Below are 11354 nucleotides of genomic sequence, written 5' to 3' on the forward strand. Positions count from 1 at the left end.
GGCATAAAAAGGCAGAGGCATGGCTGTGACTGGCATTAAGTCCATAATGTGCTTGTCTCTGAAAAAAATCTCCGTGCCCATGAGGTGAGCCCCTTCCTGACTGAGTGTTGGGGAGCAATGTTTCTCCGTAGAAATGTTTTGCTTTCACGAAGCAAAAGGTAACTATTTTAAAGGACTGTATTGCTTGAATTCTTATATCCAGGATTAACCAAATAAAGGATGCTCTCATGTAGCAATAGTTAGAAATCCTGTGTAAAATAGTGATATACTCACAGTATTACATTTTAAGAGTGTTATTAACTATAATAACTGCATACAGTGGAAGGCAAGGTATACCTTACCTTCATACTTCATATCTTTACTGCATACAGGAAAGATAACTGGTACCATTAATGCATTTAAGGCAAGAGAGAAATGGATCTTACGTGAGATGTAAGAGTTGTCTCCACGTGTCTACGTAACTCTGGTTAGCAATATATGAAAAGGTTATGTTAAATCTTTCTAGTTTGCAGTATCTTGCATATTATGTAGATATTCAATAAACTCCTCATAAATTAACAAAAGCTCTTCATTTGCTATTAAGTAGATATAGTTTACAGGATCCAAATAAAACTTAAGATAAAATACATAGAAACCTGTAAACCAAAAATAGCTATTCTTAAGAGATTTTAAATCACCTTAAAATTTATTGGACATGTGATATTTCATTTGACATAAATAGAATATATCACCTATACTTTTCTTAAGATTAAACTCTTCAAAATAAGGAAGATGGGCATATATGTGGGCATTAGTGTACTCTGTTTCAATTTTAAATAACAAAAAATGAGCTGTAAATTTTACTGTATTCTGTTGATTTAGTGTACTATAGAAGTCTCCACCATCCATTACATTTTATCCCCTAACTGCCTTAATGTAGCAATTAGGAGTCGATTAGAAATGTCCAGGAACAATAATACTTAAAGATCAATTAGGAACCCATGCTGCTAGGAAGATTAAATATTTACTAAAATAACAACAGCCTTGAAACTAATGGTTCAAACTTCATTACTTGAATACATTTTTCGAACTGCTATTTTCTGCCTCACTTCACTGTAATTGCAAAATGTAACAGTAGCAGTAAACGTTTCAGACTAAAGTACATAAAAGGCACAAAGCTTTTAGGTCATAATGACACTTGTTTAGATATTGTACACAGAACACAAGCACTTTTTTGGTACAAGTTTGGAAAGGTCTGATTGAAAAGAAAGATTCGTAATTTTAGTATTTAAGACTAATTATATTTATTGCAACTGATGGAAAATAAAGCTACTGAGTTTATTTCTTATGGAGGAAAGAAAACCAAAATTGAAATGTGTTGGACTACACATTATGCATTAGTAATTTACATGGCAACAATTAAAGTCATGGCTATGTGAAAATTAAGTCACAAGTTTCCAAGGACACTCCTTCCAATTTTTCACCACTGTAAGTGTCGCTGCTATAAGTTGTTTCATCTATAAAGTTTGTGTATTTACTGCACAGACTATAGAAAGGCACTGAGTAGTTTTTTTAACAGTAGCTTATAGAGTTTTCTGAATTATTTTACCATCCTGCAGTTTAAAACATTTTTATTTTTTATATATTTTATTTATAGGCAAATAAAGCCCCTCAACAATTTTGATCCCATCATTATTGTAAAATATTAAGAAATTTAAAGAAGTTGTCATCTTAAACAGGATTATCTGCCATCCTACATTTTAAAACAATTTTATTTTGTAATCTGTTTTTTAATTGGAGGTAAATTGGTTTACACTGTTGTATTGGTTTCTGCCATGCAACAGCTCAAGTCAGTGGTAATTATACACGTATACACATACATACCCTCTTCCTTGAGTAGACTTTTCACAGTTACACCTCTGAGGATGAGTTATGTCCACAGACAGCTAAACTTCCATGATACCAAGGTGGACTCATGAGTACATGAATACCTAAATAAATAAATACATGGAGGGATCCAGTGCTGACTAGATCTATAGGCAGGACCAGACCTTGAAAGGAGAATGCAGACCTGATTGCAATGTGAATGCTAGTAGGAACACTCAGAAGAAGTCCAGAGAAAGTGAGCATTGTGCTTTTAGCTCCCTCTGCTTGCTTTCTTCAGGAAGAAGAAAAGACTAAGTTCATTTGAACGTGCCCCTTAGATATAAGGCAACCCACTCCAGTACTCTTGCCTGGAAAATCCCATGGACAGAGGAGCCTGGTAGGCTACAGTCCATGGGGTCGAGAAGAGTCAGACATGACTGAGCAACTTCAATTTCACTTTTCACTTTCATGCATTGGAGAAGGAAATGGCAACTCACTCCAGTATTCTTGTCTGGAGAATGCAGGGACAGAGGAGCCTGGTGGGCTCCCATCTGTGGGGTTGCACAGAGTCAGACACAACTGAAGTGACTTAGCAGCAGCAGCAGCATAAAAGTGAAGTCTTATATAGATTGTGGGATATAAGTATTTAGCCAAAAAAAAAAAAAAAAAAAAAAAGCTTATTTAAAATGAAACAAACATGTTTAGTTGGAAGGACCTAAAATTTATATATATGAGTATGTGTGTATATATGTATGCATTCTTCACTTAATTTTAAATATACCAGTTTTTCTTAGTCAAACTAATTAAAAGTAATATTCAGAGAATGGTTTGTCATTAAGGCTTATATATGAAATGATGAAAAAGAAAACATTCCAGGTCACTTTTTTATATCAATCAAGTAATAAAAAATATAAGATATCACTATTAATCCATTCTTATACCTTTTCTAACATATTTATGCTATATGGGTTTCAATATATGTTTGAACATTAAATTTATTAAAATAGCACAATCTGTGATAGTATATGAACACATTCATCAGAAATGCCTGTCCCTAAAATGAGTGCATTTGAATATACATGTAACCATTTCAACTATCTGTAAGACCATGAGGTCTCATATCCAGAAAACCAGTTGGATGATATCTGATTGAATTTGTTGGTGTTCCAGTGTTTAGAAGATAATGACCCATTAAAATCTATATTATTAGTTAATAAACGGTTCTCACATAAGTGACATCATTTTGAAGGCCAAATAGATTAGTATATTTTTACATCCTGTGCAAAATTACTATAAGCTTAATTAAAAGTTACGACCAACCTAGACAGCATATTAAAAAGCAGAGACATTACTTTGTCAACAAAGGTCCGTCTAGTCAAGGCTATGGTTTTTCCAGTGGTCATGTACGGATGTGAGTGTTGGGCTATAAAGACAGCTGAGGGCAGGAGAATTGATGCTTTTGAACTGTGGTATTGGAGAAGACTCTTGAGAGTCCCTTGGACTGCAAGGATACCCAACCAGTCCATCCTAAAGGAAATCAGTCCTGGGTGTTCATTGGAAGGACTGATGTTGAAACTGAAATGCCAATACTTTGGTGACCTGATGCGAAGAGCTGAGTCATTTGAAAAGACCCGTATGCTGGGAAAAATTGAGGGCAGGAGGAGAGGGGACGACAGAGGATGAGATGGTTGGATGGCATCACTGACACAATGGACATGGGTGTGGGTGAACTCTGGGAGTTGGTGATGGAGAGGGAGGCCTGGCATGCTGCGGTTCATGGGGTCGCAAAGAGCTGGACATGACAGAGTGACTGAACTGAACTGGAAAATAAAAATAAGAAATTAAAATTATTAAAATGGCACATGATTATATATTTTTATAATCTCATAACAGAAAAATTTTCCTTAAGAAACCCAAGAGCTACAAACAAATAATATAGATATCCATAAAATATGTTATTTTCTCTTTGCAAATTATGTTTATAGAAATAAAAAAAAAAGAAATAGCCACTGAAAAATATTTTTTAAACCAATCACATTTCAGTGTCAAATGCCAGCCAAATAGTGACAGTTTACATCTTGTACAGATTCTTTAATGTGTCTATAAAGGGTTCTCCCATCTATCCAGTTTCTCAAAGTCAGAAATCCGGAAGCCATCTTGTATTACTTCCTGTCATTACCACCTATACCCAGATGGTCACCAACTGTACTGAATCTCCCCACCTCTGCAGTGTTGTCATTAAAATGAACCATTTTCTATTTACCTCTCAGCCACTCTAACAGCCTCCAGGGTGAGCTCATGCATTCACTCTTGGAACTCAAATCTATTCTCTAAAAGCAACTGCCAGAAAGAGCTTGTTAACATGTAAATCAGAGATGGAGAGGAATTAAATTTGGGCTGAAAATATATAACTATGCTAAATACTGTTCAGGGAAAGCTTTAACTGAAGAGACATCTGTGTTTAAACAGTGTGAATGAGCCTTTATAAGAAAAATAGTTTCAAATGCAAAGATGAAAATGTGTTACTGCATTTTCAGGTCTCATATACTGGAGGGGTTTTCTTTTCTTTTTTCTTTTCTTCTGAAGCATTTGGATATTAAACCGTTCTTGGCAAGGAATGTGAATAAGTAGACAGGGAGACAGTTTTAAATTCCTTTATCCCTCTGTTCCTCCCAAGGAGTGAAATAATTTGAATTTCTATAGTAAAATTGTGTTCTAGCCTTATAATTCCAGTAGCAGTGTTTGACTGTATGCGAAATAATGATTAAATTTATGAGTAGTTTTTGTGACTTTATGCTGAATGTTTAGTCCTTACAGGACATTAACATACTGCAGAAGAAACTTGTTTTCAGCTTTGCCTAATCCCATTTAGTTTATCTTGTCTTTCCTATGTCAAAATATAGCAGCACCATACACACAAGAGTCTAGGATTAACTCTTGATTTATCTTTCTCATACAACATATCTAAGACAAGTTTTCAAATTATGAACATTTAACAACTCTGTATCTGATATCCTAGCCCACACCACCATCACATTGCATCTCTTTTGAACTATAGAGAATCCCCCACAGATTTATTCATTTTCCTCATCCCAGACTTAATTTCTTTATTGTGCTTGTCATTAGAGTATTTCACATGTTACAAAGTCTTAGATATTAGATATGTTAGAATATATAGTATCACATTATATTATTTTTTTGTTTCTTGATCTCTCTCTTCCCACCAAAATGAGGACTCTGTGGAGTTCTATATCATTAAATTCCAGAATGATGGTGATACTAGAGTAGGCTTTTAAAAATATGATGAATATCATATTGTTAGATAATGGTATATTAAAACAACAATGAAAAGCTGAAAAACCACTACATACCTATTAGAATGACTATACTGAAGCACTGACAACAGCGAACACTGGTGGGAATGCGGAGAAACAGGAACTCTCATTGACTGCAGGCAGGAATGCAAAGTGGTATAGACAGTCAGTTTCATCAATTCTTATAAAACTAGAGGTATTCTTACCATATGATCTAGCAATTACATTCCTTGGTATTTAGTCAAAGGAGTTTAAAACTTATGTCCTCACAAAATCTTTCACATACATGTTTATAGAAGCTTTATTCATAGCTGCCAAAACTTGCAAGCAACCACGATACCCTTGGAATGGATAAACAAACCATAGTACATCCATGCAATGGAGTATCATAATGTAATATGAAACAGTGAAATCCCAAGCCATGAAAAGAAATGGAGGAAACTTAAATGCATATTACTAAATAAAAGAAGCCAGTCTGAAAAGTCTGTATACCAAATGATTCCAATTATATGATATTCTGGAAAAGATAAAATTGTAGAAACAGTATAAAGTTCAGTAGTCATGTGCGGAGATGGATAGAAGAAAGAAAGGGATAAATAGGTGGTACAAAAGAGATTTTAAGGGCAGTGAACTTATTCTGTATGTTATTGTAATATCCATATATGACATTATAAATTTGCCAAAATCAATAAAATATACAATAAAATGAGTGACCTTTCAGATAAACTATCAGTTTACTTCAGTCACTCAGTTATGTCTGACTCTTTGCAATCCCATGGACCGCAGCATGCCAGACTTCCCTGTCCATCACCAAGTCCCAGAGTTTGCTCAAACTCAAGTCCATCGAGTCGGTAATGCCATCTAACCATCTCATCCTCTGTCATCCCATTCTTGTCCTGCCTTCAATCTTTCCCAGCATCATAGTCTTTTCAGAGGAGTCAGTTTTTTGCATCAGGTGGCCAAAATATTGGAGTTTCAGCTTCAGCATCAGTCCTTCCAACCACTATGCAGGACTGATTTCCTTTAGGATTGACTGGTTTGACTTCCTTGCAGTCCAAGCGACTCTAAAGAGTTTTGTCCAACACCACAGTTCAAAAGCATGAATTCTTTGTCATTCAGCTTTCTTCGTAGTCCAACTCTCACATCCATACACGACTACTGGAAAAACCATAGCTTTGACTCGATGGACCTTTGTTGGCAAAGTAATGTCTCTGCTTTTGAATATGCTGTCTAGGTTGGTCATAGGTTTTCTTCCAAAGAGCAAGTGTCTTTTACTTTCATGGCTGCAGTCACCATCTGCAGTGATTTTGTAGCTAAAAGAAAATAAAGTCTCTCACTGTTTCCATTATTTCCTCACCTATATGCCATGAAATGATGGGGTCAGATGTCGTGATCTTAGTTTTTGGAATGTTGAGTTTTAAGCCAATTTTCACTCCCCTTTTTCACTTTCATCAAGAGGCTCTTTAGTTCTTCTTTGCTTTCTGGCATAAGGTTGGTGTCATCTGCATATCTGAGGTTATTGATATCTCTCCCTGAAATCTAGATTCCAGCTTGTCCTTCATCTAGTCTGGCATTTCACATGATGTACTCGGCACATAAGTTAAATAAGCAGGGTGATGATAGACAGCCTTGACATACTCCTTTTCCAATTTGGAACCATTCTGTTGTTCCACATCCAGTTCGAACTATTGCTTTCTTGACCTGCATACAGATTTCTCTGGAGGCAAGTAAGGTGTTCTGGTATTCCCCTCACTTGAAGAATGTTCCCTAGTTTGTGGTGATTACACAGTCATAGGTCTTGGCATAGTCAATAAAGCAGAAGTAGATGTATTTCTGGAACCCATTTGCTTTTTTGGTGATCCAACAGATATTGGCAATTTGATCTCTGGTTCCTTTGCCTTTTATAAATCCAGCTTGAACATCTGGAATTTCACAGTTCAAGTACTGTTTAAGCCTGGCTTGGAGAATTTTGATCATTACTTTGCTAGCCTGTGAGATGAGTGCAATTGTGTGGTAGTCTGAACATTATTTGGCATTGCCTTTCTTTGGGATTGGAATGAAAACTGAACTTTTCCTGTCTTGTGGCCACTGCTGAGTGTTCCAAATTTGCAGGCATATTGAGTGCAGCACTTTCACAGCATCATCTTTTAGGATTTGAAATAGCACAACTGGGATTTCATTACCTTCACTAGCTTTGTTCATAGTGATACTTCCTAAGGCCCACTTGATTTCACATACCAGGATGTATGGTTCTAGGTGAGTGATCACATAGCATGGTTATCTGGGTCATTAAGATCTTTTTTTTATACTTTTTATGTATATTCTTGTCACCTCTTCCTATTATATTCAGCTTCTGTTAGGTCCATACCATTTCTGTCATTTTTTGTGCCCATCTTTGCATGAAATATTCCCTTGTATCTCTAATTTTCTTGAAGAGATCTCTAGTTTTACCCATTCTATGGTTTTCCTCTGTTTCTTTGCATTGAACACTTAGGAAGGCTTTCTTATCTCTCCCTGCTATCTTTGGAACTCTGCATTCAAATGGGTATATCTTTCCTTTTCTGCTTCACCTTTAGCTTCTCTTCTTTTCTCAGCTATTTGTAAGGCCTCCGTAGACAGTCATTTTGCCTTTTGCACTTATTTTTATTTGAGGTGGTCTTGATCACTGCCTCCTGGTCAATGCCACAAACCTCTGTCCATAGTTCTTCACGCACTCTGTTTATCAGATCTAGTCCCTTGAATCTATTTGTCATTTCCACTGTATAATCATAAAGGATTTGATTTAAGTCATACCTGAATGGTCTAGTGATTTCCCCTACTATCTTAAATTTAAGTCTGAATTTGGCAATAAGGGGTTCATGATCTGAGTCATGGTCAGCTCCCAGTTTTATTTTTGCTAACTGTATAGAGAGCTTTTTCCATCTTTGGCTGCAAAGAATATAATCAGTCTGATTTTTATATTGATCATCTGGTGATGACCATGTGTAGAGTCTTCTCTTTTGTTGTTGGAAGAGTGTGTTTTCTATAACCAGTGTGTTCTCTTAGGGAAACACTGTTAGCCTTTGCTCTGCTTCATTCTGTACTCCAAGGCCAAACTTGCCTGTTTGTAATTCTACATATCTGTTGACTTCCCCCTTTTGCATTCCAGTCCCCTATAATGACAAGGACGTATTTTGGGGGTGTTAATTCTAGAAGGTCTTATAGATCTTCATAGAACCATTCAACTTCAGCTTCTTCAGCATTATTGTTTGGCGCATAGACTTGGTTTATTGTGATATTGAATAGTTTGCCTTGGAAACGAGCAGAGATCATTCTGTCATTTTTGAGATTGTACCCAAGTACTGCTTTTCAGACTCTTTTGTTGACTATGAGGGCTACTTCATTTCTTGTAAGGGATTTTTGGCCACAGTAGTAGATATAATGGTCATCTGAATTAAATTCACCCTTTCCAGTCAATTTTAGTTCACTGATTCCTATAATGTTATTGTTCCCTCTTGCCATCTCCTGTTTGACCACTTGCAATTTACCTTGATTCATGGACCTAACATTCCAGGTTCATATGCAGTCCTGTTCTTTACAGCATCAGACTTTACTTCCATCACCAGTGACATCCTCAACTGGACACTGTTTTCGCTTTGGCTCCATCTCTTCATTGTTTCTGGAGTTATTTCTCCATCTTCTCTAGTAGCATATTGGTCACCTACTGACCTTTTTCAGTCTTATTTTTTTTTGCCTTTTCATACAATTCATGGGGTTCTCAAGGCAAGAATACTGAAGTGGTTTGCCATTCCCTTCTCCAGTGGACCACGTTTTGTCAAAACTCTTCACCACGACCCATCCTTCTTGGTTGGCCCTACATGGCATGGCTCATAGTTTCAATGAGTTAGAAAAGGCTGTGGTCCATGTGATCAGTTTGATTAGTTTTCTGTGATTGTGGTTTTCATTCTCTCTGCCCTCTGATGGATAAGGATAAGAAGCTTATGGAAGCTTCTTGATGGGAGAGACTGTGTTGGAAACTGGGTCTTGGTCTTCTGGGGGTGCCATGCTCAGTAAATGTTAATCCAGTTTTCTGTGTTCCCTCCCTGTTGTTTGACCTGAGACCAAACTATGGTATGTAATGAAGATAATGGCGATCTCCTTCAAAATGTTCCAGTACAGGAACTGCAGCCCTCGGTGCTCCCAACCCTGCAGTAGGCCACCGCTGACCCATACCTCTGCCGGAGACTCCTGGACACTCACAGGCAAGTCTGGGTCAGTCTCTTGTGGGATCACTGCTCCTTTCTCCTGGGATTATAAACTAAAGACTGGCTAATAACAATGTATTGTGGTTGTACTAGTATACCACAGTAATATGTCAGCAAATTTGGAAAACACAGTAGTGGCCACAGGACTAGAACATGTTAGTTTTTATTCCAATCCCAAAGAAGGGCAATGCAAAAGAACGTTTAAACTACCGCACTATTGCACTCACTTCAAATGCTAGCAAGATAATGCTCAAAATCCTTCAAGCTAGCCTTCAACAGTATGTGAACTGAGAACGCCCAGATGTACAAACTGGACTTAGAAAAGGCAGAGACACCAGAGATCAAATTGCCAACATAGTTGGATCATATAAAAATCAAAATAATTCTAGAAAAACATCTATTTCTGCTTTGTTGACTGTGCTAAATCCTTTGACTGTGGATCACAACAAACTGGAAAATTCTTAAAGAGATAGGAATATCAGACCACCTTACCTGCCTCCTGAGAAACCTGTATACAGGTCAAGAAGCAACAGTTGGAACTGGACATGGAACAACAGACTACTTCAAAATTGGGAAAGGCATCCATCAAAGCTGTATATTGTAACCCTGCTTATTTAACTTATATGCAGAGAACATCATGTGAAATGCTGGGCTGGATAAAGCACAAGCTGGAATCAAGATTGCCAGGAGAAATATCAGTAACATCAGATATGTAGATGACACCATCCTTACAGCAGAAAGCAAAGAGGAATTAAAGAGCCTCTTGAAGAAGGTGAAAGTCAAGAGAAAATGTTGGCTTAAAACTCAGCATTCAAAAAACTAAGATCATGGCATCCAGTCCTATCACTTCATGACAAATAGATGAGAAACAGTGGAAACAGTGACAGATTTTATTTTCTTGGGCTCCAAAATCACTGTGGACAGTGACTGCAACCATGAATTTAAAAGACACTTGCTCCTTGGAAGAAAGCCAATGACAAACCTAGACAGCATATTAAAAAGCAGAGACATTACTTTGCTGACAAAGGTCCATATAGTCAAAGCTATGGTTTTTCCAGTAGTCATGTATGGATGTGACAGTTGGACCATGAACAAGGATGAGCACCGAAGACTTGATGCTTTTGAACATGGTGTTGGAGAAGACTCTTGACAGTCCCTTGGACAGCAAGGAGATCAACCCAGCCAATCCTAAAAGATTTCAGTCCTGAATATTTATTGCAAGAACTGATGCTGAAGCTGAAGGTACAATGCTTTGGCCACCTGATTCAAAGAGCTGACTCACTGGAAAAGACCCTGATGGTGGAAAAGATTGAAGGCAGGAGGAGAAGGGGTCGACAGAGGATGAGATTTGTGGATGGCATCACTCACTCAATGAACATGAGTTTGAGCAAACTTCAGGAGCTGGTGAAGTACAGGGAAGCCTGGCATGCTGCAGTCCATGGGTAACAAAGAGTTGGACATGACTGAGTGACTGTACAACAATTAATAAGGGAAACTGTATGAAGAGGGAGGGATTAAATGAGAACTCTGTATGTTCTGTTCAATTTTTATCCTAAACTAAAGCTTTTCTAAGAAATAAAGTCTAAATTTTAAAAATCTTTAAGAGAAAAAACAGAATGAACCTCTGAATTAATGCCCTCACAACAAGAAAAACTTCCACATACTGAAAAGAGAATACTGAGTAGTTCGTTGTTCAATTAAAAAAAAAAGTGAAAACTAAAAATGGAAATAAAAAAGAAAAAAGTGACAGATTAGTAAAATTGTTTTATTGCTCATAATGTCACATGATGTCATATATCCATGCTTCTTATATTTGAATCATAATTATTCTAGACAACAGGCATTTTATATTTGTAATCAGAAGCTATATCCATGAGTATTAGTAGTATCAATCCTGTCTACTATGATATGTTCAGAGTTTATAGAGCATGAAAACAATCTAGAACTTGAG

The sequence above is a fragment of the Bos taurus genome, chromosome 16, assembly GCF_002263795.3.
Source record: "Bos taurus isolate L1 Dominette 01449 registration number 42190680 breed Hereford chromosome 16, ARS-UCD2.0, whole genome shotgun sequence".
In the NCBI taxonomy this organism is placed as follows: Eukaryota; Metazoa; Chordata; class Mammalia; order Artiodactyla; family Bovidae; genus Bos; species Bos taurus.